This window comes from Grampus griseus (genome assembly GCF_964374135.1).
Source record: "Grampus griseus genome assembly, chromosome: 10".
Classification (NCBI taxonomy): domain Eukaryota; kingdom Metazoa; phylum Chordata; class Mammalia; order Artiodactyla; family Delphinidae; genus Grampus; species Grampus griseus.
In genome coordinates, this window is record NC_139004.1 from 72893626 (window position 1) to 72921328 (window position 27703).

Genomic DNA, 27703 nt, shown 5'->3' on the forward strand with positions numbered 1-27703 from the left:
TGTGCCCATACAACCATTCTGTTTTTCATTTTTAGTATAATACTCAATAAATTACATGAGATATTCAACACTTTATTATAAAATAGGCTTTGTGTTAGATGGTTTTTCCCAACTGTAGGCTAATATAAGTGTTCTGAGCATGTTTAAAGTAGGCTAGACTAAGCTATGATGTTCGGTAGGTTAGGTGAATGAAATGCATTTTCAACTTACTTACAATGGGTTTATTGGGACATAACACCATCGTAAGTCTAGGAAAATCTGTGTTCAGTAGCTTGTGGCTATTTTAATTTTTCTTTATATTTTTAGTTGGTGTGTTTGCACGGTAAGACCTGTATGCTTATTTTTTTTAATTGTTAAAAAGCTTTTCTTCTTCGAATATCTGCCTTTCGAGTCTCCTTAACTAAGTTATTTGATACCTTGAAACTTCTTTGAATGTGTTAAAGAAATAGTGTGATACAGTAAAAAAGAAATTTGGTCTTTGTCCCAGGTTCCTGGCTCACAACGCCTAAAACTCGTGGAATCTCCTGAGTGATAAGTGTGTCTCTTATATGCTAATAAGATGACTGGTGGCTGGGAGCCCCTGGATAGCTTCAGGATGGTACTGGTCACCAGAAAGACTAAGTGATTAGAGGGTTGGAACTTTGGGGCCCGCTTACCAATCTCTGGGAAGAGGAGGGGTAGCAGGATGAAGATTGAGTTATATAAAAACTCTTGAACAGTGAGATTCAGGGAGCTTTTGGTTTGGTGATCACATCGAGGTGCTGGGAGGGTGGCTCACTGGAGAAGACATGGAAGCTCCTAGCCCTTTTCCTCATATCTTGCCCTTTGCAATTCTTTCATTTGACCATTCCTAAATTGTATCCGTGTTGCAAGTATCGGTGACAACCTGGGACTTTTGACTGGCAGTAGAAGTGGGGGCAGTCTTGTGAGACTGAGCCCTTAATCTTTGGGATCTGACATTAACTCCAGGTAGATAGTGTCAGAGTTGAATTGAATTTTAGGACACTCGGCTTGTCTCAGAAAATTGGAGGAGTAGTGTTAGAAAAGACAGCCACACATTTGGTATCAGAAGTGTTGTGAGTAAAAGCAGTTCAAATAGTCTTCTGATTAATATCCATTATCCAGTACTGCCAAGTTTGTATGCTTTCCCTGTTAAAAGGAATAAAAATCATTAGCATACTTGGCTTACCTTACTTGAAGATATGGAGTTAAAGGAGTTGAGTAAGTTATGTGATGAGAATCTAGTTAATCAATCAGGAAACATGTAAGAGTGTATATGCTATATTAGGCAACATGGGGCATAATGAAAGTATTAAGATATCACTTCAGTCTTTGAGGAGCTTATAGTTTAATTGGGAAGCCAGACCTAGCCTCATAAACAACTAGGGAAGAATTAAGTTCTAAATGGAATTAAGAGCTCTATGTGATTAAGGTGGAGAAGGCTTGAATTGGACCCTGAAGATTTAGGATAGAAGATAACAGGTGTCCTTGGTGTATAAAGGTCTGCATGAAAAGGCGTAAAGCCAGAGGGATAATCCGGAGGCAGCTGTGTGTTGAGGAGCTCTACTACTGGATTGAGCAGATAGTTTAGGTTAAATGACACAGGTGAACTTGTCAGGTTCCATTACAGGAAGGCTGTGGAGGTGGGGCAATAGGGCAGAAATCTTTAGGGAACCAAGGTCCAAGCCCTGGGGTTAAGAATCTTGGATTTGTAGTTTAGGGGAAAGCCGTGCCTCCCCTTAACCCAGCCAAATAACCCTACTGACTAAAATGGTATGTTCTGTAGTGGGTTATGAAACACCCATCTGCTTTAATAAGCTGACTTTATAATAAAGTGGTTGGAAAGTGGTGAGGATTTGATTCATAGTGAGTAGACAAAATTCGAAGTTTCCAAAGTATGATTTCTTATTTTCAAGATGGTTTCTCTCTTGGCATGTTAAAAGGTTGCATTTGTGTGCCTCATTTTAAGGTAGACTTTTTTTGTCCGTCACTTTAAGTTCTGGAATAAACTTATTTAAATACCATTTCAGGGGGCTTCCCTGGTGGCGCAGTGGTTAAGAATCCACCTGCCAATGCAGGGGACACAGGTTCGAGCCCTGGTCCGGGAAGATCCCACATGCTGCGGAGCAACTAAGCCCCTGTGCCACATCTACTGAGCCTGTGCTCTAGAGCCCACAAGCCACAACTACTGAGCCTGCGTGCCCAAACTACTGAAGCGCATGCACCCTAGAGCCCGCACACCGCAACTGCTGAGCCCATGCGCCACAACTACTGAAGCTCATGCACTCTAGGGCCCATGTGCAACAACTACTGAGCCCATGAGCTGCAACTACTGAAACCTGTGTGCCTAGAGCCTGTGCTCTGCAACAAGAGAAAGCACCTCAATGAGAAGCCTGTGCACCGCAACGAAGAGTAGCCCCTGGTCGCTTCAACTAGAGAAAGTCCACTTGCAGCAGTGAAGACCCAGTGCAGCCAAAAAAAGAAAGAAATTTTACTTCCCTGGTTGTCCAGTGGTGAAGAATCTGCCTTCCAACACAGGGAATGTGGGTTCTATCCTTGGTCGGGGAACTAAGATCCCACGTGCCACAGGGCAACTAAGCCTGTGCGCCACTACTACTGAGCTTGCGCGCCTCAACAAGAGAGCCCGTGTGCCACAAACTACAGAGCCCACACGCTGTGGACCCTATGTTCCACAACTAAAGAAATGCCTGCTAGAGAAGCCCATGCGCCACAACTAGGAGAAGCCTGCTAGAGAGAAGTCCATGTACCACAACTAGAGAGAAGCCTGCATGCCACAACGAGAGAGAAGCCTGCACGCTGCAACGAAAGGTCCCATATGACTCAACAAACATCCTGCTTGCTGCAACTAAGACCCCTCACAGCCAAAAAAAAAATTTGTCTTTTTTTTTTTTTTTAAGTCTCTTGTTAGAGAATATAGACTATCTTTATGCGCTTGGCGTACGGAAGGATACCATAAATAATTCACAAAAAGAACACATTGAAGTAAAATATTGATAAATTCAAATACATTAAAATTAATTTTGTTCGTTAAAATAGAATGAAAAAAATGAAGAAAAACAACTAACAGAAGATAGTTATGGTACATACACTTGTAAAATATTGGTATCCAGAATATAGAAAGAACTTGTCCAAATTAATAAGGAATACAACCCAACAGAAACAATGGTCAAAAGAGACAAATAAGAATTTCACAGAAGACAAAGAAAGAATGGATAATAAGATCAGCGTAACTAGGGAACTGTAAACGGAAACCTCGAGATACCATTTATACTCATTTTATTTTATTTTTATAAATTTATTTATTTTTGGCTGTGTTGGGTCTTTGTTGCTGTGTGCAGGCTTTCTCTACTTGTGGCGAACAGGGGCTACTCTTTGTTGCGGTGCACTGGCTTCTCATTGTGGTGACTTCTCTTGTTGTGGAGTATGGGCTCCAGGCACATGGGCTTCAGTAGTTATGGCATGTGGGCTCTAGAGCACAGGCTCAGTAGTTGTGGCACACGGGCTTAGTTGCTCCGTGGCAGGTGAGATCTTCCTGGATCAGGGATCGAATGCATGTCCTTTGCATTGGCAGGTGGATTCTTAACCACTGCGCCACCAGGAAGTCCCTATACTCATTTTAAAAGTTGGACAGTATTGGGACTTCCCTGGTGGTCCAGTGGCTAAGAATCTGCACTCCCGATGCAGGAGGTCTGGGCTTGATCCCTGGTCAGGGAACTAGATCCCACGTGCTGCAACTAAAGATCCCGCATGCCGCAACTAAAGATCCTGCATGCTGCAAAGAAGATCCCGTGTGCCGCAGCTAAGACCCAGCACAGCCAAATAAATACATATTTAAAAAAAGATAACATCAAGTGTGGGTGACACTGTAGAGCACTGGGAACTCTCGTACTCTATTGTTGATATGATCAGTTACATTGAGTTTTGAATGTTAAACCAACTTTGCATTACTGGGATAGAATCCACTTCATTGTACTGTATTATCCTTTTATACATTGCTGGTTGATTGGCTTATATTTTGTTCAGGCTTTTTGCTTCTTTCTTGATGAAAGATTAGTCTTAAATGCTTGTTAGAGTTCACCAGTGAAGTCATCTGGATCTGTTTGTGTCTTTTTGTGTGTGTGTGTGTGGAATGTTTTAAACTATAAGCTTAATTTCTCTGTTAGCTGTATGGCTTTTCAGGTCTATTTCTTCTCGCATTGACTTTGGTAGTTTTTGTCTTTCAAGAAATTTCTCTGTTTCATCTTATTTGTTGGATTTATTGGCATAAAATTATAACATTACCTTATTATCCTTTTAATATCTATAGAATCAGTAGTGATGTTACTTACCTCTCTTGTTCCCAATACTGATAATTTGTATCTTTTCTCTTTTTTTCTTTATCGTTTTGGCTAGAGAGTTATCAACTTTACTGATCTTCTTAAAGAATCAGTTATTTTAAATAGATTTTTCTTTATTATTTTTTTCTGTTATCTGTTCCATGGATTTCTGTCCTTTATTATATCCATTTTTCTGCCTTCTTCGGGTTTAATTTCCTCTTCTGTTTTTTAGTTTCTTGAATTGGAGGCTTAGATCATTGATTTAATGCTGCTTCTTTCCTAATGAAGCATGTGATGCTATAATATAACCATTTTGGTAAACAATTTGACATTGTTATAATGTTAAACTTGTATATACCTAGTGACCCAGCAGTTCTTCCCCTAGATATATACTCTAGAAAAACTTTTTTACAAATCTGTATCAGGAGACATGTTCAAGCATGTTAGTAGTAGCATTTTTCATAATAGCAAAAACTGGAAATAATCCAGATGTCTATTGACAGAAATATGTAGATACTTCTTTTAATTTACACCATAGAATACTGTACAGGAATCAGCATGAATGAACAATAGCTGTATGTATCAATGTAGATGAATCTCAGAAATTTTGAATGAAAAAAGCAAGTTGCAAAGGCATACTTAGACTCTGTAGCCAGTTAGTATAAAATTTAAAAATCACAATTCTCATCCATACATCCATTTTACTACATATATAGTAATAGAGTGGTAAACATATTTCCTTGTGAGGGTGGCAGAGAGTGAATACAAGAATAGCTAAATTTTACGTAGTATATGCTGGAAAGTGTTAAATACTTTACGAATATATACTTATTTAATTCTCATAATTAAATGAGTACCTGCTGTGAAGCAGGCACTATTATTCTTCTCATTTATTAGTATAGGAGCTTATAAATAAGCGTGCAGAAAACTTTAACTTCCCCAAATCATAATGCTAATAAGTGGTAAACCTTATAATCAAACTCAGGCAGTCTGGCTCTAGAGTCTGTACTCTTAACCCTTAAGCATACAGCTTGCCTCATGGGAGGGGTAGGGAGGGGGTTCTCAAGATAGGTGTTAGGTACATGAATACTTCTTTTATTATTTTTTAGTTGTTATTCATATGTTTGTGTTTATTTTTATATGTACGAACTACTTAATTAAAATTTTGAAAGAAAAATAACAAAGATCAATGGAATGTGAAATGGAATATAAGAAACATAAGCCCCCAAACTGTGTCCCAAATGGAAGTGTAGGAAGTCAACACTTTTAATTTTCTCTAACATATTTCCTAGATACTAATAGATCATGAAATATTAAAAAATCACGAGTGTGTTGGCTTAGTGGTGATTCATCAGGCTTATACACTTTTTATTTGTTCACTTCTCTATAGGTGTTCCATACTTTAATAAATTCTTTATAACAAAAATATCAGATAAGATTTTTTAAATTCCAAAGATTTTTTATTGCAGCAACATTACATATTTGTCTTTGTTGAGATGATCACAAGGGCATTATAAGATGAGTTATAAAGTAAGGCTGACTTTTTGAGATTCTGCTTCATTGTAAAGTCTGTAAAAAGAATGAGGAATCTGTCTTTGTACTGATATGGAGAATTCTCCATGATATGTATTGTCAGGTAACAAAACAACATGATAGATGAGGCACAGAACAATGTATATAGTAATCTAGCTTTTATGCAAAGGAGGGAAAATAAGAATCTATATTTGTTGTTTATTTGCTTATGCATAAAGAGATCTGGAAGGATACAAGGGAATTAGTAACTGTGGTTACCTGAGAGTGGGTTCGGGGATGCAAACTGAGTTGATCTGAGATAAGGTGGCAGGAAGACTCTTCAGCGTATGTACCTTTTTAGTTCTTTTGGAACTGTGCAACTATACCACCTATTCTAAATAAACCAACATCAATTTATTCATTTAAAAAGAAAATATGTTTACTATGGCTCTCTTAGGTAGATTCAGATTTATGTCCTTTTATTTATTTGTTGGCTATAGGATACTTCCATTTCCAGGAGATTTGGTTTTATAATCTCTTGAAATAGTAGAAATTTTGGGAACACTGTACCATTAATTAATAAGGGTTTAAGTTCAAAGAGGACTTTTTCAATTAGATTCTCAAAGTCTTTCCAGAATCACCCCTTTTCCAGTGTTAGTTCTTTGATTATCTTCTGTCTCTTTTGGATGTGGTACATTTATAGGCAGAACTTTCCTTTCAATGAGGAGGCTTTTTAAAATAATACCTTATATTTAAACAGTTTTATAATTTATAAACTGCTTTGGTACTGTGACTTTGAGCTTTCTGACATCATTTAACTTAAAAACTAGGAAAAGTTAGGGCTTCCCTGGTGGCGCAGTGGTTGAGAGTCTGTCTGCCGATGCAGGGGACACGGGTTCGTGTCCCGGTCCGGGAAGATCCCACATGCCGCGGAGCAGCTGGGCCTGTGAGCCATGGCCGCCTAGCCTGCGTGGCCGGAGCCTGTGCTCTGCGACGGGAGAGGCCACAACAGTGAGAGGCCTGTGTACCGCAAAAAAAAAAAAAAAAAAAAAAAAGGAAAAGTTAGTGTTTAGATGGCCAAAGAGTTCCTTTTTTCCTTTTTTTTTAATTAAAAAATTTATCTGTTTACTTATTTATTTATTTTTGGCTGCATTGGGTCTTTGTTGTTATGCGCAGGCTTTCTCTAGTTGCAACAAGTGGGGCTACTCTTCATTGCGGTGCACAGGCTTCTTGTGAAGCACGGGCTCTAGGCACGTGGGCTTCAGTAGTTGTGGCACTCAGGCTCAATAGTTGTGGCTCATGGGCATAGTTCCTCTGCAGCATGTGGGATCTTCCCAGACTAGGGCTCGAACCCGTGTCTCCTGCTTTGGCAGGCGGATTCTTAACTACTGTGCCACCAGGGAAGTTCCTGTTATGTTAGTTTCCGTTGTACAGAAAAGTGATTCAGTTGTGCATATATGCATTCTTTTCCATTATGGTTTATCACAGGGTATTGAAATAGCTCCCTTTGCTAAACAGTAGGACCTTGTTGTTTATCCATTCTATATATAATAGTTTGTATCTACTAACCCCAAACTCACAATCCACCAGCTAGCTCCCCCTCGGCAACCACAAGGCTGTTCTCTATGTCTGTGAGTCTGTTTCTGTTTGTAGATAGGTTCATTTGTGTCATGTTTTAGATTCCTCATATAAGTGATATCATGTGGTATTGGACATAACCTTTTCTTAATGACCTAATTTACTAATACCATTAGAGGTTATATGTTTTTTATCCCAGTGCTAAGTGACTTTTTAGATTAGCAGTTTTAAAATTACTGAATTATGCATTTTTATGTGTTGGTTCATCTGAGTTGTTATTTGTCAGTTTTCTAGGTCAGCCATTCCTATAGGAACTGTTTAGAAACAATAACTAAACATTTGTAAATATGAACCGATAAGGAAGCATGTGAACTTTACAGTGCATCAGCTTGGACATCTGCTCCCACACTTCTTTCCTTTCTGGTTATCAAGTGAATATGTTGTAAGTAAAATGGTATTATTGAAATCTTTGATAAATATATTGGCAAAACCTTTTAGAATAATGTTAAGATGTTTTACCTAAGATCAGGTAAAATAGATGGTCATCAGATCTCTTCAACTTTTCTTTACAGTATTAGGTATTTTGATTTCTTCAGCTTTTTTTTTAAACAATATAAGTTATTTTTGTATTACATTTAAAAAATTTTCAGTAACTATGTAACTTCATTTGTTGGAAAATACATAATAGTTTAGAAAGAACTAAATAGAAAGAACTTACATAGTTCTTTCAGCAAACTATCAGTCAAATATATCAGTCTTCTACTACCAGGTGCTAGAGATGAAAAAAGAAGAGTCTGCCCTCTTAAAATCATAAGTCTATTTGCATAAGACAATAAAAAACCTTTAGTATAATATTTTATAGTGTCATATGCCTGTGTATTATGATATTATAGAGGAAGAACAACTGATTCAGTGTGTTGATTAGTTTATGCTAGTTATACTGTGGTAATAAACAACCTGAAGAGCTCAGTGCCTTATAACAACAAAGATTTATTTCTTGCTCATGTTAAATACTTAGGTAGATGGCAGCTCCATCCACAGTTGTTCTCCTTTCTGGAATTCAGGCTGAAGGAGCAACTCCTGTCTGGGACATACATGTTCTGGTAGTAGGTATTAGAAGGCGAAGAGCTATTCAGAGCCATGGAATTACAGTTAAAGTTTCTGCCCAGAAGTGGTACATGTCACTTCCACTCACATTTCATTGGCCAAAGCAAGTTATATGGCCAAACATGACATAATTGGGCAGGGAATTGTAATTAATATTCATTTAGGAAAAATCAGTGGAATAATTGAGTACTGTCATCCGTTCTGCTACACTCAGCTTACTTCCCAACTCAGTGAAAATTATACAGCCTTGGGAGCTGTCAAAGAAGAATGCATTTAAAAAAAGAAAAAGAAGAATGCATTTTAGCAAAAATAAAGTTTTCTAGTCTTTTATGAGTATTCTAATATCCATAAGGTAAATGGTTTGTATTTCTCTCAGAGAAGAGAAAATTAAGGCCTAAAGAAATTATAATTTGAAGTAGCAATCTCCTTTTTATGAGAGAAGTCTATATCGTTGATATAGTACTTAGTATCTTTTGTGAATAACTCTGACATTGAGTTATGGGGTTTAGTCATAAGTGATGTTTTTTTCCCAGACATCTATTCATCAACTTTATCTTGCCAGTTTATCTGCCTTGTCATGGACTGAATCTGTATTGATCATATTTTAAAATAAAACACTGGGATATATTAGTTCATAGGGTCAAACATTAGAGTATTTATTTATTATTGAGATATAGTTGATTTACAGTATTATGTTAGTTTCAGGTGTATGATATATTGATTCAAATTCTTTATAGATTAAACTCCACTCAAAGTTATTATAAAATATTGGCTATATTTCCTGTGCTGTACAATGTTCTCGAAGCTTATTTATTTTATATGTAATATTGATAGTTTGTACCTCTTAATCCTCTACCCCAATTTTGCCCTTCTCCCCTCACTTTTCCCATTGGTAACCATTAGTTCTGTATATCTGTGAGTCTGTTTCTTTTTGTTATATTAATTGGCTTGTTTTATTTTTTAGATTCCACATGTAAGTGATAACATATAGTATTTGTCTTTCTTTGACTTATTTCTGTAAGTGTAATAACCTCTAGGTCCATTCATATTGTTGCAAATGGAAAATTTTTCATTCTTTTTTATGACTGAGTGGTATTCCAGTGTGTGTGTGTGCGTGTGTGTGTGTGTGTGTGTGTGTGTGTGTCTTTTGATGGACACTTAGGTTGCTTCCATATTTTGGCTATTATAAATAATGCTGTTGTGAACGTTGGGGTGCAAGTATCTTTTTGATTTAGTGTTTTCATTTTCTTTGGCTATATACCCAGGAGTGGAATTGCTGGATCATATGGTAGTTCTATTTTTAGTTTTTTGAGGAACCTCCATACTGTTTTACATAGTGACCACCAATTTACATTCCCACCAACAGTATACAAGGTTTCCCTTTTCTCCGCATCCTTGCCACATTTATTATTTGTGGTCTTTTTATGTTTGTTTGTTTTGCGGTCTGTGAGCGTCTCACTGTTGTGGCCTCTCCCGTTGCAGAGCGCAGGCTCAGTGGCCCTGGCTCACGGGCCCAGCCGCTCCGCGGCATGTGGGATCTTCCCAGACCGGGGCACGAACCCGTGTCCCCTGCATCGGCAGGCGGACTCTCAACCACTGCGCCACCAGGGAAGCCCTATTTGTGGTCTTTTTGAGGATAGCTATTCTGACAGGTATGAAGTGATATCTCATTGTGGTTTTGATTTGTGTTTCTCTGATGATTAGTGATGTTGAGCATCTTGTCATGTGCCTGTTGGCCATCTGTAAAACATCAGAGTATTTAAAATAGAGAGCGACATAATTACATAACATTTGCTTATTGGACATCTTTTTATTAAGCATCTACTATGGCATGTTTGCTAGCTGACAGGGATAAAGGGGTGAAAAGATATAACCCCTGTTTTTAGGGATTCTGTGTAAGTGGACATGTCTACAAAAAATTACAATTCAGTGAAATAATTGCTTAGAGAGATACTATTCAAATGGACTGCAGTAGAAATATTGAGGATGGAATGACCAATTGAGAAGGCAATGAAGGAGGGAATGGCTTCTCCAGAGGTGATATCTGAAACAAATCTTAAAAGGAGAGCAGGTTTTAGCATGCAAATGAGGGGGAAGTACATTTTAGGCAGCATGAGTGATAGTTTTATTGGTACTGATAGGAATAAAAATAGTTGGCTTGTTTGAGAAACTGATTTTGTGTGATATCATTTAGGTGAGGAATAGAAGATGAGGCAAAAAAGACAGTTCAGGACGAGGCTGTGAGGGATTTTAATGTCATGCTCCTTTTTCCTTTAGGACAAGTGGTGAGGGGTGCCAAAAGATTTTAAGTAATAGAATTACACGGTTAAAACTTTGTTTTTAGAGCAGCAGTCTTAGTGACAATATGAAAGACATTGGGATTGTGCTCAGAGGCAAGGAGACCCAGTAGAGTGATATAGTAGAAAGATCAGTTAGAGATAAATTCCCAGAGTGCAACCACATCATCTGGATGGAGTGAGACAGATTTGGGAGTCACTACCCGATATAGTGAAGGCTGTAGGAAATACACGCCCAGGGAGGTTTGTACATCCTAGAAAAGTAGAAGCTAGGAAAGAACCCTGGGGATGATCAACAGTTGAACTGCTGTGAGGGAAAAAGAAAAAGAGAGTTGGAAGGGACAACCAGTGAAGTAGGAGGACCAGGAAAGATTGGATTTGTGAGGTACAAGGCAGGGAAGAGTTTTTGAGAAAATACTCGTGTCACCTTTTAAGAGCTGAAAGCAGTCCTTGGATTTGTCAGGTAGTAGTCTCATCAGTGACTTGAGGGCTATTCAGTGGAGTGGTGGGTATGGAAGCTCACTGGCAATGGATTAAGGCCCTTCATTAAATTTAGAATGAATTTTAAACATTTATATTTAAAATTAACGGGACTTCCCTGGTGGCGCAGTGGTTAAGAATCCGCCTGCCAGTGCAGGGGACATGGGTTTGAGCCCTGGACCAGGAAGATCCCACATGCCTCGGAGCAGCTAAGCCCGCGTGCCACAGCTACTGAGCCTGCGCGCCAGAGCCCGCGAGCCACAACTACTGAAGCCCACGTGCCTAGAGCCCGTGCTCCGCAACAATAGAAGCCACCACAATGAGAAGCCCGCGCACCGCAACGAAGAGTAGCGCCTGCTCTCCGCAACTAGAGAAAGCCCGTGTGTAGCAATGAAGACCCAATGCAGCCAATAATAATAATAAATAAATAAATAAATAAATTTAATGGAAAAACATAATTAAGTTGCTTTGGAGCAAAGGGGTCAAATAAAATATTTTTATTTTCAGAGAGATATCCATTAATGGAAAGATAATAAAGATGTACTGAAATATGTATTTTAAATACATTTTATGAGTTCTAGGATGGAAAAAGTTACTTTGAGCAGCGGGTAGGGGAAGAAGGAGATTTTGGAGGAATGGCTTTTTAGGAATTTTGGCCCAGTATAAGTATATAGCAGCAGTCTTACTTTAAAAAAATGTACCATTTTATTTAGCATATGTTGTAGTTCTCAACATTAGTACTTTTTTACTTGCACAATGTTTTCTATTGTAAAGCATGCATGTCAAAACCCAAAATCTGCACTGTCACTTCCTTAGTGTAAATCCGGCTTTGCTACTAAGATAATATGCCTGAAACAGAGTGTAAATATCTCAGGATCTTGAAAAACAATTTGAGAATGAAAAAAAAAGTTAAGGTATGATTAATTTTCTAGTTTATGACTATTTAAAAGTTCAGTATTTGCAGCATAATCTTTGGAAAACTATCAAGTGAACTCCTGTATCAACAGAAAGTGCCAAAAATTGCTTAAGCTTTTTTACATAGCATCAAGTTTGCTCAGATTAAATACTCTAAAATTAGTTTTAGTAATAGAAATCTCTCATACCTGAACCAATTTATGTTCTTTACTAAACTTTGGAGTTGAAACTGATCTATTTAAAGACATACCTATTTATTAATGGAAAGCGAAACAACATTTCATCTCAAAATTTGCTTGCTCTTTTTTTTTTGGTACTTAAAAATTTTTTTCTTATTTTTTAATTTTTTGACTGCGTTGGGTCTTAGTTGCGGCACATGGGATCTTCATTGCAGCTTGTGGGATCTTTTGTTGCGGCGCATGGGCTTCACTCTACTTGTGGTGTGCGAGTTTTCTCTTCTCTAGTTGTGGCGTGCCAGTTCCAGAAAACCTGGACTCTGTAGTTTGCTGCACGCAGGCTCTCTAGTTGAGGTGCGTGAGCTCAGTAGTTGTGGCGCTCGGGCTTACTTGCCCTGCGGCATGTGGGATCTTAGTTCCCCTACCAGAGATCAAGCCCGTGTCCCCTGCATTGGAAGGTGGATTCTTTACCACTGGACCACCAGGGAAGTCCCAAAATTTGCTGGATATTTTAGATTCAAATAAAGTTCTTAGTAGAGGTAAATCTAAGACAGTATTCAAATATGAGAAGTATAACAGGATGTTTTAGTGGGCTGTCTTTTTAGTGTGTTCAGAGGGAGTTGTTTGAACTTGAACTACAGCTTTAATTGCATGTCTATTGCCCACAAGTATCTTTTTTAAAAAGAGAGGTGAGGTGAAATGAACTAAGTAATGATATTTGTCATTATTCTAACAATAGAGTACTTTGATTTAAAGAACAAAATTTTGTAATAACTGTGTTGATTAAATATTTAAATGCAACCTTCTTAGTGATATTTTTATTAAAAAACACCATTTGTTTCGTTGGTATTGATTTTACTATTTATGTGACAGGTATAGAAACTTCTTATACATGTAATGTTTTAAAATAAGATGTGTCTTCTTAACAATTGAGGTAATTTGGTTTATAACATTATATATTTTGCATGTACAACATTATATTTTTACTTATGTGTATACTACATTGTGCTCACCACCAAAAATTCAGTTTCTGTCTGTCACCATACAGCATACAGTTGACCTTATCCATTTCACTCCCCGCTTCCTCTTCGGTAACCACTACTCTGTTCTCTGTATCTACATGTTTGTTTTTGTTTGGTTTGTTCATTTATTTTGTTTTTTATATTCCACATATGAGTGAAATTATAGTATGTCTTTTCCCATCTGAAGATGTGTCTTTTTTTGATCCTCCATGTAAATTTATAAGTAAATTAGCTGAATCAGGCATTGTTAGAAATTGTTCTTATCGTTGTTATGGTGTTTATCACTGTCTAGTAGTTTTTTCTTGTCTATTATCCTGAACTGAATTCCTTTAAGCTGGAGGATTTTGTTTTCTTTCTGTGTTCATCGTTCTAAGTTTAGTTAGTATTGAATAGATTTTAACAGTTAGGTTTTATATTTTCTGCTTAGATCTCTTAGATAGTGGCTTTATCTATTGTATTTTACTTAAATCATATCTTTGTCTTTAGGGGATTTTATCTTGTGTATTGTGTGTTCCTATAACTTGACCATGATGAATTCTAAGCGTATATAGTTATTTTTACCATTTAAAAAGTTAACTCTTTAGAATTGTACAGACTCATTTATGTTTTTCATTATGCTGGCAATGTAAAAAATAAAAGAAATTTATGATTATGTTTAAGTGTTTAACAGCACAAGCAAGTTATGTAGCCTTCTTATCTGCCTCCAGTCAGTGTGGTATTTCAAGGAAAATTCTTTTCTTCCCTGAAGCTCTAGTTTTAGAGCTCAGTTATCTCTGGCTCTTCATTAAAATTCCATTTCTAGATGTGAAGAATTCCCTAATCTAGATGGGAATTCCTAAAATATATACACAGATTTCAAAGTGCTGTTGATTCATTTAGCCAATATTATTGAGCTCTTCCTGTGTGCTAAGCATTGTTCTAGTTAAACAAAACAAAGTCCCTGCCCCCATGGAGCTGACATTCTGGAGTGCAGTGTGCCGTCATCCGGTTTTCATCACCTCAGTCTATTTAGGACAAAAGGGAGTGCTTGATTTACTGACAGGGAATGCAACATAGTTCAGTTCATCTTGTCCTATAAATTTGCTGTGTAAAAGCAATATTGTTAATATGTATCCAAAGTATTCTGGTTAAATTTCAGTTTTGCCCAAAATTGCTAGTGCTCTACACTTGGTGAAGTCTGTTCATATCGCCTTCAGTTTTATACATTTAGACTGTATGTGTATTTTCTTAACCTTGTTTAATGTACTAAGTTAGATTGTTTTTTTTAAAGTCATCAGGGAATCTCTTTAGATGAGTCATTGAATGATTTTGTTTTGGTTGTTATTTTTGTTTTCTCTCTACTCTGAAACTTACTTTTCCATTTTCCTCAGTGTGAATTTTAATAGAACTTTTCAAACTTTTGTTTGCGTGACACATACTTTCCTAGTTCTTAATTTTTTTGACTTTTTTGACAGTTTTGACATTTCCATCTTTGTTTCCATTGCTTATGGTTTCCATAAAGACTTTACCTTTATCCTTTAGATTCCACGCCTCATTCTCTCTCTAAATTCATATACTTCGTCATTTTTTAAAAAATTAATTAATTAATTAATTTTTTTGGCCACATTGGGTCTTCGTTGCTGCACACAGGCTTTCTCTAGTTGTGGTGAGCGGGGGCTACTCTTTGTTGCGGTGCACAGGCTTTTCACTGCGGTGGCTTCTCTTGTTTCTGAGCATGGGCTCTAGGTGCGTGGGCTTCAGTAATTGTGGCATGGAGGCTTAGTAGTTGTGGATCGCGGGCTTTGGAGCACAGGCTCGGTAGTTGTGGCGCACAGGCTTAGTTGCTCCGCGGCACGTGGGATCTTCCCAGACCAGTGCTCGAACCCGTGTCCCCTGCATTAGCAGGCAGATTCCTAACCACTGCGCCACCAGGGAAGCTCTACTTACAGTCTTAAATTACCACTTCTAAGCACTTAATTTCAAAATTTATGTCCTTATCATGAATTTCTTAACCATATTTTTTAGTTTATTTTTAGTTTTTCGATACACTTCAGTTGTTTTTAGTATATTCACAGAATTGTGCAGTGATTACCACATTTAATTCCAGAATATTTTCGTTGCCCCCAAAAGAAACTCTGTACCCATTAGCAGTCACTCCCCATTTCCTCTTCTCCCCGCTTCTGGTGACCACTAATCTACTTTTTGTCTCTATAGATTTACCTGTCTGGAAATTTCATATAAATGGAGTCATACAACATGTGACCTCTTGTGCCTGGTTTCTTTCATTCAGCATAAGTTTTCGAGATTCGTCCACGTTGTAGCATGTATTGGTACTTCATACCTTTTTATTGCCAAATAATATTCCTTTGTAGGGATATATATATAACATTTCATTTATCCATTTATCAGCTGATGGATATTTGGGTCATGTCTATTTTTTGGCTATTAAAATATGCCGGGACTTTCCTGGTGGCACAGTGGATAAGACTCTGTGCTCCCAATGCAGGGGGCCCAGGTTCGATCCCTGGTCAGGGAACTAGATCCCACATGCATGCCACAACTAAGAGTTCACGTGCCACAACTAAGAGTTCACAGACTGCAACTAAGGAGCCCATGTGCCACAACTAAGGAGCTCGCCTGCTGCAACTAAGACCCCATGCAACCAAATAAATAAATAAATAAATATTAAAAAAAGAAAAAGAAACATGCCACTGTGAACATATATGTACAAGTTTTTGTGTAGAGGAAGTGCCAAACTGTTTTCCAAAGTGGCTGTACTATTTTATCTTCTCACCAGCAATTTATGAAGGTTCAGTGTCTCTACTTCCTGTTCAAACTTGTTATTATCTGTCTCTTTTATTGTAGCCATTCAGTGAGTATGAAGTGTCTCACTGTGTTTTTCATTGTATTTCCCCAGTTACTAACTAGTAATATTGGGCATCTTTTCATGTACTTATGGGCCATTTGTATACTTTTCTGGAGAAATGTCTGTTCATATCCTTTCCCTGTTTAAAAAAATGGATTACTTATCTTTTTATTATTGAGTTGTATATTCTGGATACAATTCCTTTATCAGATGAATGATTTGCAAATATTTTTCCCTATTTTGTAGATTGTCTTAATGGTGCCTTTAAAAAAGTATTATTGTAAGATACACATAACAGAAAATTTACCATTTTTACCATTTTAAGTGGTATTAAATACATTCACAATGTATTGCAACCATCACCTTCATCCATTTTAAGTACTTTTTTTTTCTTATCAGTCATCCATTTTATACACATCAGTGTATACATGTCAATCCCAATCTCCCAATTCATCACACCACCACCCCAACCCCCTGCTACTTTCCCCGCTTGGTGTCCATACATTTGTTCTCTACATCTGTGTCTCAGTTTCTGCCCTGCAAACCGGTTCATCTGTACCGTTTTTCTAGGTTCCACATATATGCGTTAATATATATTTGTTTTTCTCTTTCTGACTTACTTCACTCTGTATGACAGTCTCTAGATCCATCCACATCTCAACAAATGACCCAATTTCGTTCCTTTTTATGGCTGAGTAATATTCCATTGTATATATGTACCACATCTTCTTTATCCATTCATCTGTCGATGGGCATTTAGGTTGCCTCCATGACCTGGCTATTGTAAATAGTGCTACAATGAACATTGGGGTGCATGTGTCTTTTTGAATTATGGTTTTCTCTGGGTATATGCCCAGTAGTGGGATTGCTGGGTCATATGGTAATTCTATTTATACTTCTTTAAGGAACCTCCATACTGTTCTCCATAGTGGCTGTATCAATTTACATTCCGACCAACAGTGCAAAGGGTTCCCTTTTCTCCACACCCTCTCCAGCATTTGTTGTTTGTAGATTTTCTGATGATGCCCATTCTAATTGGTGTGAGGTGATACCTCACTGTAGTTCTGAGTTGCATTTCTCTAATAATTAGTGATGTTGAGCAGCTTTTCATGTGCTTCTTGGCCATCTGTATGTCTTCTTTGGAGAAATATCAATTAAGGTCTTCTGCCCATTTTTGGATTGGGTCGTTTGTTTTTTTAATATTGAGCTGCATGAGCTGTTTATATATTTTGGAGATTAATCCTTTGATGATTCATTTGCAAATATTTTCTACCATTCTGAGGGTTGTCTTTTCGTCTTGTTTATGGTTTCCTTTGCTGTGCAAAAGCTTTTAAGTTTCATTAGGCCCCATGTGTTTATTTTTGGTTTTATTTCCATTACTCTAGGAGGTGGATCAGAAAAGATCTTGCTGTGATTTATGTCAAAGAGTGTTCTTCCTATGTTTTCCTCTTAAGAGTTTTATAGTGCCCGGTCTTACATTTAGATCTCTAATCCATTTTGAGTTTATTTTTGTGAATGATGTTAGGGAGTGTTCTAATTTCATTCTTTTACATGTAGCTGTCCAGTTTTCCCAGCACCACTTATTGAAGAGACTGTCCTTTCTCCAATGTATATCCTTGCCTCCATTGTCATAGATTAGTTGTCCATAGGTATGTGGGTTTATCTCTGGGCTTTCTGTCCTATTCCATTGATGTATATTTCTGTTTTTGTGCCAGTACCATATTGTCTTGATTACTGTAACTTTTTAGTATAGTCTGAAATCAGGGAATCTTAGTCCTCCAGCTCCGTTTTTTTCCCTCAAGACTGCTTTGGCTATTCGGGGTCTTTTGTGTCTCCACACAAATTTTAAGATTTTTTGTTCTAGTTCCATTAAAAATGCCATTGGTAATTTGATAGGGATTGCATTGAATCTGTAGATTGCTTTGGGTAGTATAGTTATTTTCACAATATTGATTCTTCCAATCCAAGAACATGGTATATCTCTCCATCTCTTGGTGTCATCTTTAATTTCTTTCATCAGTGTCTTATAGTTTTCTGCATACAGGTCTTTTGTCTCCCTAGGTAGGTTTATTCCTAGGTATTTTATTCTTTTTGTTGCAATGGTAAATGGGAGTGTTTCCTTAATTTCTCTTTCAGATTTTTCATCATTAGTGTATAGGAATGCAAGAGATTTCTATGCATTAATTTTGTATCCTGCAACTTTACCAAATTCATTGATTTACTCTAGTAGTTTTCTGGTGGCATCTTTAGGATTCTCTATGTATAGTATCATGTCATCTGCAAACAGTGACAGTTTTACTTCTTCTTTTCCAATTTGTATTCCTTTTATTTCTGTTTCTTCTCTGATTGCCATGGCTAGGACTTCCAAAACTATGTTGAATAATAGCAGTGAGAGTGGACATCCTTGTCTTGTTTCTGACCTTAGAGGAAATGCTTTCAGTTTTTCACCATTGAGAATGATGTTTGCTGTGGGTTTGTCATATATGGCCTTTATTACGTTGAAGTAGGTTCCTTCTGTGCCCACTCTCTGCAGGGTTTTTGTCATAAATGGGTGTTGAATTTTGTCAAAAGCTTTTTCTGCATCTATTGAGATGATCAGATGGTTTTTTTTCTTCAATTTGTTAATATGGTGTATCACATTGATTGATTTGCGTATATTGAAGAATCCTTGCATCTCTGGGATAAACCCCATTTGGTCATGGTGTATGATCCTTTTAATGTGTTGCTGTATTCTGTTTGCTAGTAGTTTGTTGAGGATTTTTGCATCTATATTCATCAGTGATATTGGTCTGTAATTTCCTTTTTTTGTAGTATCTTTGTCTAGTTGTGGTATCAGGGTGATGGTGGCCTCATAGAATTGGGAGTTTGGGAGTTTTCCTTCCTCTGCAATATTTTGGAAGAGTTTGAGAAGGATGGGTGTTAGCTCTTCTCTAAATGTTTGTTAGAATTCACCTGTGAAGCCATCTGGTCCTGGACTTTTGTTTGTTGGAAGATTTTTAATTACAGTTTCAATTTCATTACTTGTGATTGGTCTGTTCATATTTTCTATTTCTTCCTGGTTCAGTCTTGGAGGGTTATACCTTTCTAAGAATTTGTCCATTTCTTCCAGGTTGTCCATTTTATTGGCATAGAGTTGCTCGTAGTAGTCTCTTAGGATGCTTTGTATTTCTGTGGTGTCTGTTGTAACTTCTCCTTTTTCATTTCTAATTTTATTGATTTGAGTCCTCTCCGTCTTTTTCTTGATGAGTCTGGCTAATGGTTTATCAATTTTGTTTATCTTCTCAAAGAACCAGCTTTTAGTTTATTGATCTTTGCTGTTGTTTTCTTTGTTTCTGTTTCATTTATTTCTGCTCTAATCTTTATGATTTCTTTCCTTCTGCTAACTTTGGGTTTTGTTTGTTCTTCTTTCTCTCGTTCCTTTAGATGTAACGTTAGATTGTTTGAGATTCTTCTTGTTTCTTGAGGTAGGCTTGTATAGCTATAAACTTCCCACTTAGAACTGCTTTTGCGGCATCCCATAGGTTTTGGATTATCGTGTTTTCATTGTCATTTGTCTCTAGGTATTTTCTGATTTCCTCTTTGATATCTTCAGTGATCTCTTGGTTATTTAGTAACGTATCGTTTAGCCTCCGTGTGTTTGTGTTTTTTACGTGTTTTTCCCTGTAGTTGATTTCTAACCTCATAGCGTTGTGGTCAGAAAAGATGCTTGATATGATTTCAATTTTCTTAAATTTACTGGGGCTTGATTTGTGACCCAAGATGTGATGTATCCTGGAGAATGTTCCGTGCGCACTTGAGAAGAAAGTGTAATCTGCTGTTTTTGGATGGAATGTCCTATAAATATCAATTAAATCTGTCTGATCTATTATATCATTTAAAGCTTCTGTTTCCTTATTTATTTTCATTTTGGATGATCTGTCCATTGGTGTAAGTGAGGTGTTAAAGTCCCCCACTATTATTGTGTTATTGTCGATTTCCTTTTTTATAGCTGTTAGCAGTTGCTTTCTGTATTGAGGTGCTCCTATGTTGAGTGCATATATATTTATAATTGTTATATCTTCTTCTTGGATTGATCCCTTGATCATTATGTAGTGTCCTTCCTTGTCTCTTGTAACATTCTTTATTTTAAAGTCTATTTTATCTGATGTGGGTATTGCTACTCTAGCTTTCTTTTGATTTCCATTTGCATGGAATATCTTTTTCCTTCGCCTCACTTTCAGTCTGTATGTGTCGCTGGGTCTGAAGTGGGTCTCTTGTAGGCAGCACATATATGGGTCTTGTTTTTCTATCCATTCCGCAAGCCTGTGTCTTTTGGTTGGAGCATTTAGTCCATTCACGTTTAAGGTAATTATCGATATGTATGTACCTATTACCATTTTCTTAATTGTTTTGGGTTTGTTTTTGTAGGTTCTTTGCTTCTCTTCTGTTTCCCACTTAGAGAAGTTCCTTTAGCATTTGTTGTAGAGCTGGTTTGGTGGTGCTGAATTCCCTTAGGTTTTGCTTGTCTGTAAAGCTTTTGATTTCTCCATCGAATCTGAATGAGATCCTTGCCAGGTAGAGTAATCTTGGTTGTAGTTTCTTCCCTTTCATCACTTTAAGTATATCATGCCACTCCCTTCTGGCTTGTAGAGTTTCTGCTGAGAAATCAGCTGTTAACCTTATGGGAGTTCCCTTTTATGTTATTTGTCGTTTTTCCCTTTCTGCTTTCAGTAATTTTTCTTTGTCTTTAATTTTTGCCAATTTGATTACCGTGTGTCTTGGCATGTTTCTCCTTGGTGGGTTTATCCTGTATGGCACTCTCTGCGCTTCCTGGACTTGGGTGGCTGTTTCCTTTCCCATGTTAGGGCAGTTTTTGACTATAATCTCTTCAAATATTTTCTCTGGTCCTTTCTCTCTCTCTTCTCCTTCTGGGACCCCTGTAATGCGAATGTTGTTGCATTTAATGTTGTCCCAGAGGTCTCTTAGGCTGTCTTCATTTCTTTTCTTTGTTTTTTGTTTATTGTGTTTCGCAGCAGTGAATTCCACCATTCTGTCTTCCATGTCGCTCATCCATTCTTCTGCCTCAATTATTCTGCCATTGATTCCTTCTAGTGTATTTTTCATTTCAGTTAGTGTATTTTTCATCTGTGCTTGTTTGTTCTTTAATTCTTCTAGATCTTTGTTAAACATTTCTTGCATCTTCTCGATCTTTGCCTCCATTCTTTTTCCGAGGTCCTGGATCATCTTCACTATCATTATTCTGAATTCTTTTTTTGGAAGATTGCCTATCTCCCTTTCATTTTGTTGTTTTTCTTGGGTTTTATCTTATTCCTTCATCTGGTACATAGCCCTCTGCCTTTTCATCTTCTCTGTCTTTTTGTGAATGTGGTTTTTGTTCCACAGGCTGCAGGATTGTAGTTCTTCTTGCTTCTGCTGTCTCCATTTTCAGTACTTTTCCGTCATCCTGAACAGAAACTCTGTACCCATTAAATAATAACTCTCCTCTTCTCCCCGAGGCTCTAATAACTGCTATTTCTACTTTGTGCCTCTATGAATTTGCCTATTCTAGGTGACTTATGTAAGTGGAATCACATAATATGTGATTATGCCTTATGGTGTCTTTTTTTTTTTTTTTTTTTTTTTTGCGGTATGCAGGCCTGTCAGTGTTGTGGCCTCTTCCGTTGTGGAGCACAGACTCCGGATGCTCAGGCTCAGTGGCCATGGCTCACGGGCCTAGCCGTTCCGCGGCATGGCATGTGGGATCTTCCCGCACAGGGGCACGAATCCGTGGCCCCTGCATCGGCAGGTGGACTCTGAACCACTGCACCACCAGGGAAGCCCCTTTGTGGTGTCTTTTATAGCACAGAAGTTTTAAATTTTGAAGTTCAGTTTATCCTTCATTTTAAAAATAATTCTAACAACCCTAAAATTTTAAATTTATATTACTATTTGTGCTTTTGGTATCATGTCTAAGAAGCCATTTGCCTAATCCCAGGTCATGAAGACATATTTTAACCATTTTTGAGTGTTCTCTTACTTGGCCCTCCCATTTGTATATTAAACCAATATAAATATCATTTATATATTTATATATAAAAATTTATATATTATCATTTATAAATTTATCATTTATATGATAAATTTATTTATTATATATATTATTATCATTTATATATATAAATTTATATATTATCATTTATATATAAATATCATTTATATAAATATAAATATCAACCAATATAAACTGTCAGTGGTCTGTCAGTGGTTTTATGAGAAGGGTTTATTAGATGTTGTACTATTTAAAAATTTTTAGATCAGGATAGTGGTTTCAAACTTTAGAATCTCTTGAGATGCTTACTGAAAACAGGTTCCTCAGATGATTTTTGTACATTTGTAGTAAACGTCTAGGAGACTTGGCATCATGTGGTTGAAAAGTGTGGAATTAAGATAGTCCAAAATAATGATGAAGAGCCTGGATCCTGGATTCTGACTAGCTGGGTGTGAATCCTGGCTGTGCCACTTTGTTAGCCATATGATCTTGGGCCAGTCACTTGTTGTCTCTGGGCATTCATTTCATCTCTCAGGGTTGTTGCAAGGATTAAACAAGCTAATATCTGTGAAGCACTTAGAATAGTTTGGCAATAGTAAGCAGCACATGTGTGTTATATATTGTTATACCCTTTAACTCAGTAATATCATTTTCAGGGACTTAATCTAAGAATATTAACAGATATGTTGCATAAAGATATATGTATAACACTTTCATCAAAGACATTAATTGCAAGAAGTCTTCTATATATATAGTCAGAAGACCTGTGGTTAAATATCTTAATGAAATTTATGAAATGTCATGTAGCCATTTAGTCATATTCAAAAAATATTTAATGCCTTGGGAAAATAGTGATTTAAGTGAAAAAGTCAAATTAATATACAACTACTTACAAAATAGGTCTCTAAACTTCTTTAAACATATGGGGCAGGGCAATGGAGTGTTGGTCTTGTAATGCATATAAATAAATAAGTTAAACTGTTGACAATGATTATCCTTGGAAGCTGGGAGGAATAATTTTAATTTTCTTCTATACTTTACTGTACTTTCTTGACTTCACTGATAAGTATTTTATGCTCAGAAAAACAAATTAATTTTGAAAAAGACCAGAAGAGGGGAAAAGCCCAGTGTGAAATAGGAAAAATGATAGGAAAATAGGAAAAGCCCAATGTGAAAGAGGATAATAGGATGATAGAAAAATAGGAAAAGCCTAGTGTGAAATAGGAGAGCGTAATGGGAATAGGAAACCTGCATCCTAATACTAGTACTGTTATTAAATGATTTTCAACCTTGATTGAATTTTCTCTCTTCCTTGGGGACATAGTTTCCTTATCTGTAAAATGAGAAATTGGACTAAAATTTAAAAGGCAGTATAGTAGAATGGTTAAGAGCTGCGAGGTCAGAAGTGGGGAGTTAGGGACTACAGCTGAGGAGATCATTACGTGGGTTCATACCCTAGTTCTTATTTGCTTGGTGACTTCTAGCAAGTAATTTGCCAGAAACTCTGCCTCAATTTTCTTGTTTTTAAAGTGGGGTTAATAATAATACCTCACAGGGGAGTGGTGAGAATTAAGTGAATTAAATACATGTAAAGGACTTAATATAGAGCCTGGCACACAGTAAGAATTCAGTAAATGTTAACCATTTTTACTGGTATGTAGATCCTTTCTAATGAGGTTATTTATTGCGAATATTTTGAGTCAAGTGAGTGATTCTTAAATTTGTCATTTGAAAGTTTAATCAGTTTTCTATATAGATATTTTTGAGATTGTGGAGGCTATTGATTTGTGAAATAGAATGTTTTAGAGGCCCTGGCCCCCACTCCCAGCTTGCCTTATTTGTTTTGTGTTCTTGTACAGGCAACTTCTTTGAGGTTCTAAGTTATCTCATCCATGAGAGTATTTTATAGACCATTTCAGCAGTAAAAATCTCATATTTGATTTTTTTAGTTCTTTTCTAACTCTTTTTGTTCTGAAGCTGATGTGTGCAGCTTAATCTGCCTGTAATTAAGTTGCATAGGCTGTTAGGTTGTACCTATTTTTCTTCAACTGATGTTTCAATTTTAAACTTGAGAAATGGCATAAAGCCCAAGGGAATGTTACAGCTCAGTTGACTTGCCCATTCTAGAAAAAGCTAACGTTATATTGTAAACTCAGCTAGAAGTTGGTGGAGCATTCCCTCTGGTGTAACTCGATTGATGCATAGATGTTATTTAATTTAATCCCAGAAAAAGAATGTACCCAAATGTTTTAAGAGGTAAATCTGAGTGTGAAAATCACTTTCAGAGTCAGCAACCATATTGAAATTCATTTTTGGAACCCTGAACAAAGACTACAAAAATAGATGACTTTTGTAATGTTATATCATTTTCTTTCACTGACTATATGAGATAATTAAGTCTTTGGTGAATAGTGACTCAGCTATTCCATTGCTTGGGAAATTTTTGTCTGTGAACAAGTCACTCTGTGATACCTCAGTTTATAATGGCAGTCAAAATGAAGATGAAATTTGTATTTTAATGCACTTATTCTTAGATCTTCAGAAGCGCTCTCCTTTTCTGCATGGAGTAACTGCAGTAGGCAGCCCACCATGGGGGGCATTATTTCTCTGTTAGAGAATAAATTAGTAGAGTTAACATTGCCAGGAAGCAAAAGGCAGTAGTTTGACTGCCACAGTTAAGGGATACAATTTGTTACTTATAACAGATATAAGGTATTTTCCTCTAATTGTAATAACTTGTTCATTAAACATACCTAGCTATAATCCTTATAACAAGAGAGTGGTATGTCTTTTGGCTTGATGGGTAAAATAAGCTTGAGACAGCTTTGTGACTCACTGACACAAGAGGGAAAAATCTCTGCCTGACTTCGGAATTGGATTTTATTTTAAGATGAGTTTTTTCTGTAAGTATAGGTATGAGAGAGTTCCTATATGAGAGAGTTCCTATCCTACATGCTAATATCTTATTCTATCTCCCCATAGATTTAACTCAGTGCTTCCAAATTCCCCCAGCCTATACTTTTCGTATCTTCTGCCACTTGGTTCATGTTAATTACAATGTGTTTCTGTTTCTCCCTCCATATTTTTCTTTCTGAATGTAAGAATTTATGAACTTTTCCTTTAAACATTAAAAAAAATTTTTTTTTAAATTTATTTATTTTTGGCTGTGTTGGGTCTTCGTTGTCGTGCGCAGGCTTTCTCTAGTTGCAGTGAGCAGGGGCTACTCTTCATTGCGGTGCGCAGGCTTCTCATTGCAGTAGCTTCTCGTTGCGGAGCACGGGCTCTAGGTGCGTGAGCTTCAGTAGTTGTGGCTCGCGGGCTCAGTAGTTGTGGCTCGCGGGCTCAGTAGTTGTGGCTCGTGGGCTTAGTTGCTCCACGGCATGTGGGATCTTCCCGGACCAGGGTTCGAACCTGCGTCCCCTGCGTTGGCAGGCAGATTCTTAACCACTGCGCCACCAGGGAAGCCCCCTTTAAACATTTTAAATTGTCTTTTGGGTTTGTCGATTTGTTTCAGTTTTTAAAAATTTCATTTTTTCTTATAGAAGAGACTAGTAACATATTTGCTTCTGTGGAGGGAAATTGGGAAACTGTGGGGCATGGGAAAGAAGATGTACTTTTCACTGTACCACTGGACTTTTGGAACCCATTAAATTTTTCTCCCATCTTTTTAAACTTAATTTTATAGAGTAGCATAAACACGTTTACAAACTGTTTGTTTGTTTGATGGGTTTTATTTCTTTTAAAGTTGAGAACACAAAGTTTCTTAAAGTTGACCATTGAATGTTCTGTTGAAGGCATAATAGTAAGTTTACAGTGCTCCTTTATTTATTTATTCATTCGAATATTCATTCATTCATTCTGCTCCGGGTCATAGTTGCACCATGCGGGATCTTCGCTGTGGCATGCAGGCTCTTAGTTGTGGCATGTGAACTCTTAGTTGTGGCACGTGGACTCTTAGTTGTGGCATGTGGGATCTAGTTCCCTGACCAGGGATCAAACCCAGGCCCCCTGCACTGGGAACATGGAGTCTTATCCACTGGACCACCAGGGAAGTCCCTGCAGTCTTCCTTTAAGTGATTCACTTGATCCATAAACTTCAAAAGATGGATCACTGTAATAGAAGTGATGGCCTAGCTCTTCTAAAGGTGGTTTGGGATCAACTGTAGCAAACTAGACTGTACTCTCAATTTCTTTCTTCACTTCAACATCAGTTTCCTTTCATTCTTCAACACTGGCAGTATTGCTGTGTGCTATTCTATCTCGGAGAAGCATAATAGGATCACTCTTCTTACTTCTTGTATTTCTTCTTGTGTATAGTAACCGGCTCCAAGATCATGCATACTGTGTCCTTCATAATATTGAGTCTGCAGCTCTATCAGTATGATCCCCTATACAGATCTATAATAGGCAGCTGCAATCTTTGTTGCCTCCTGGACACAATAGAGCATCCATTCCATCTGACCTAAGCCCAGGAAGAAAATTGTCTTTCTTGTAGTAATCAGTGATGGCTGCTGCTCTCTAAACAGATGTTCCCATTACACAGTGGTTTTTCTCACAGATGAAAATAAACGGTCATTTCCACAAAGTTGCCATGTTGTATGCTTCAAATATAAAGTCAAACAGACCTCATTTTTTCCATTATACAATTGGCCCTCCCTATCCATGGGCTCTGCATCCACCGATTCAACTAACTGCAGATTGAAAATGTTTGGGAAGAAAATTCCAGAAAGTTCCAAAAAGCAAAAATTGAATTTTCCATGCACAGGCAACTATTTACATAGCATTTATATTGTATGAGGTATTATGAGTAATCTAGAGATGATTTAAAGTATATGGGAGGATGTGCATAGGGTTATATGCAAATACAATGCTATTTTATATAAGGGACTTGAGCATCTGAGGATTTTGGTATCCATGGAACCAATCCCCCTTGGTATCCTGGAACCAATCCCCCTTGGATACTGAGTGGTAACTGTACTTACAGGCCAGACCAGTGCTCAGGGGAACCTGAGCTCTGACAATGCCCTGATCCCCGTAGAAGGTCTTAGTGTACATGTGTATTAATCCTACTTTTCCTTTAGCACAACCTTCTCTTTGTCCTGTAAACTCTACAAATTTCTAGGACAGAAAGTCCACAAGTAAAGCTAAAGCCATGAGCCCGGTAAGCTGTGATGAGATGATCTATGATTTTTATCCCGACCTAAAGTCCCCCACAAACTTCTTGACATTACATAAGTAACAAAAACCACGAATAACTTTCTGTTTGATTCCATTGGCAAACAGTCTGTATCATCCTGTAGAGTCTGAGTCTCTCTTCACTACCGAGCACTGTTGTGATACGAGGGCCCTCTTACTACCCATGAAGGTCACATTTCTTCATTTCAAATGTACCATCATTTGCACAGT

General features: G+C 37.2%; 1 protein-coding gene and 1 pseudogene across 30 annotated transcripts in view; one reads left to right on the forward strand and one right to left on the reverse strand.

Annotated features, from left to right (window-relative positions):
- The window catches only part of SLMAP (sarcolemma associated protein), a gene marked incomplete at its 5' end in the record, with an annotated part of 147717 nt that overhangs the window by 9796 nt on the left and 110218 nt on the right, over nucleotides 1–27703 (forward strand). The window lies entirely within an intron of this gene.
- Nucleotides 26327–27352, reverse strand: LOC309829081 (pyruvate dehydrogenase E1 component subunit alpha, somatic form, mitochondrial-like; annotated as a pseudogene). The gene is made up of 2 exons: nucleotides 27280–27352; nucleotides 26327–26898 (listed from the first exon to the last, which is right to left on the reverse strand). The product of its transcript is annotated as a pyruvate dehydrogenase E1 component subunit alpha, somatic form, mitochondrial-like (transcript).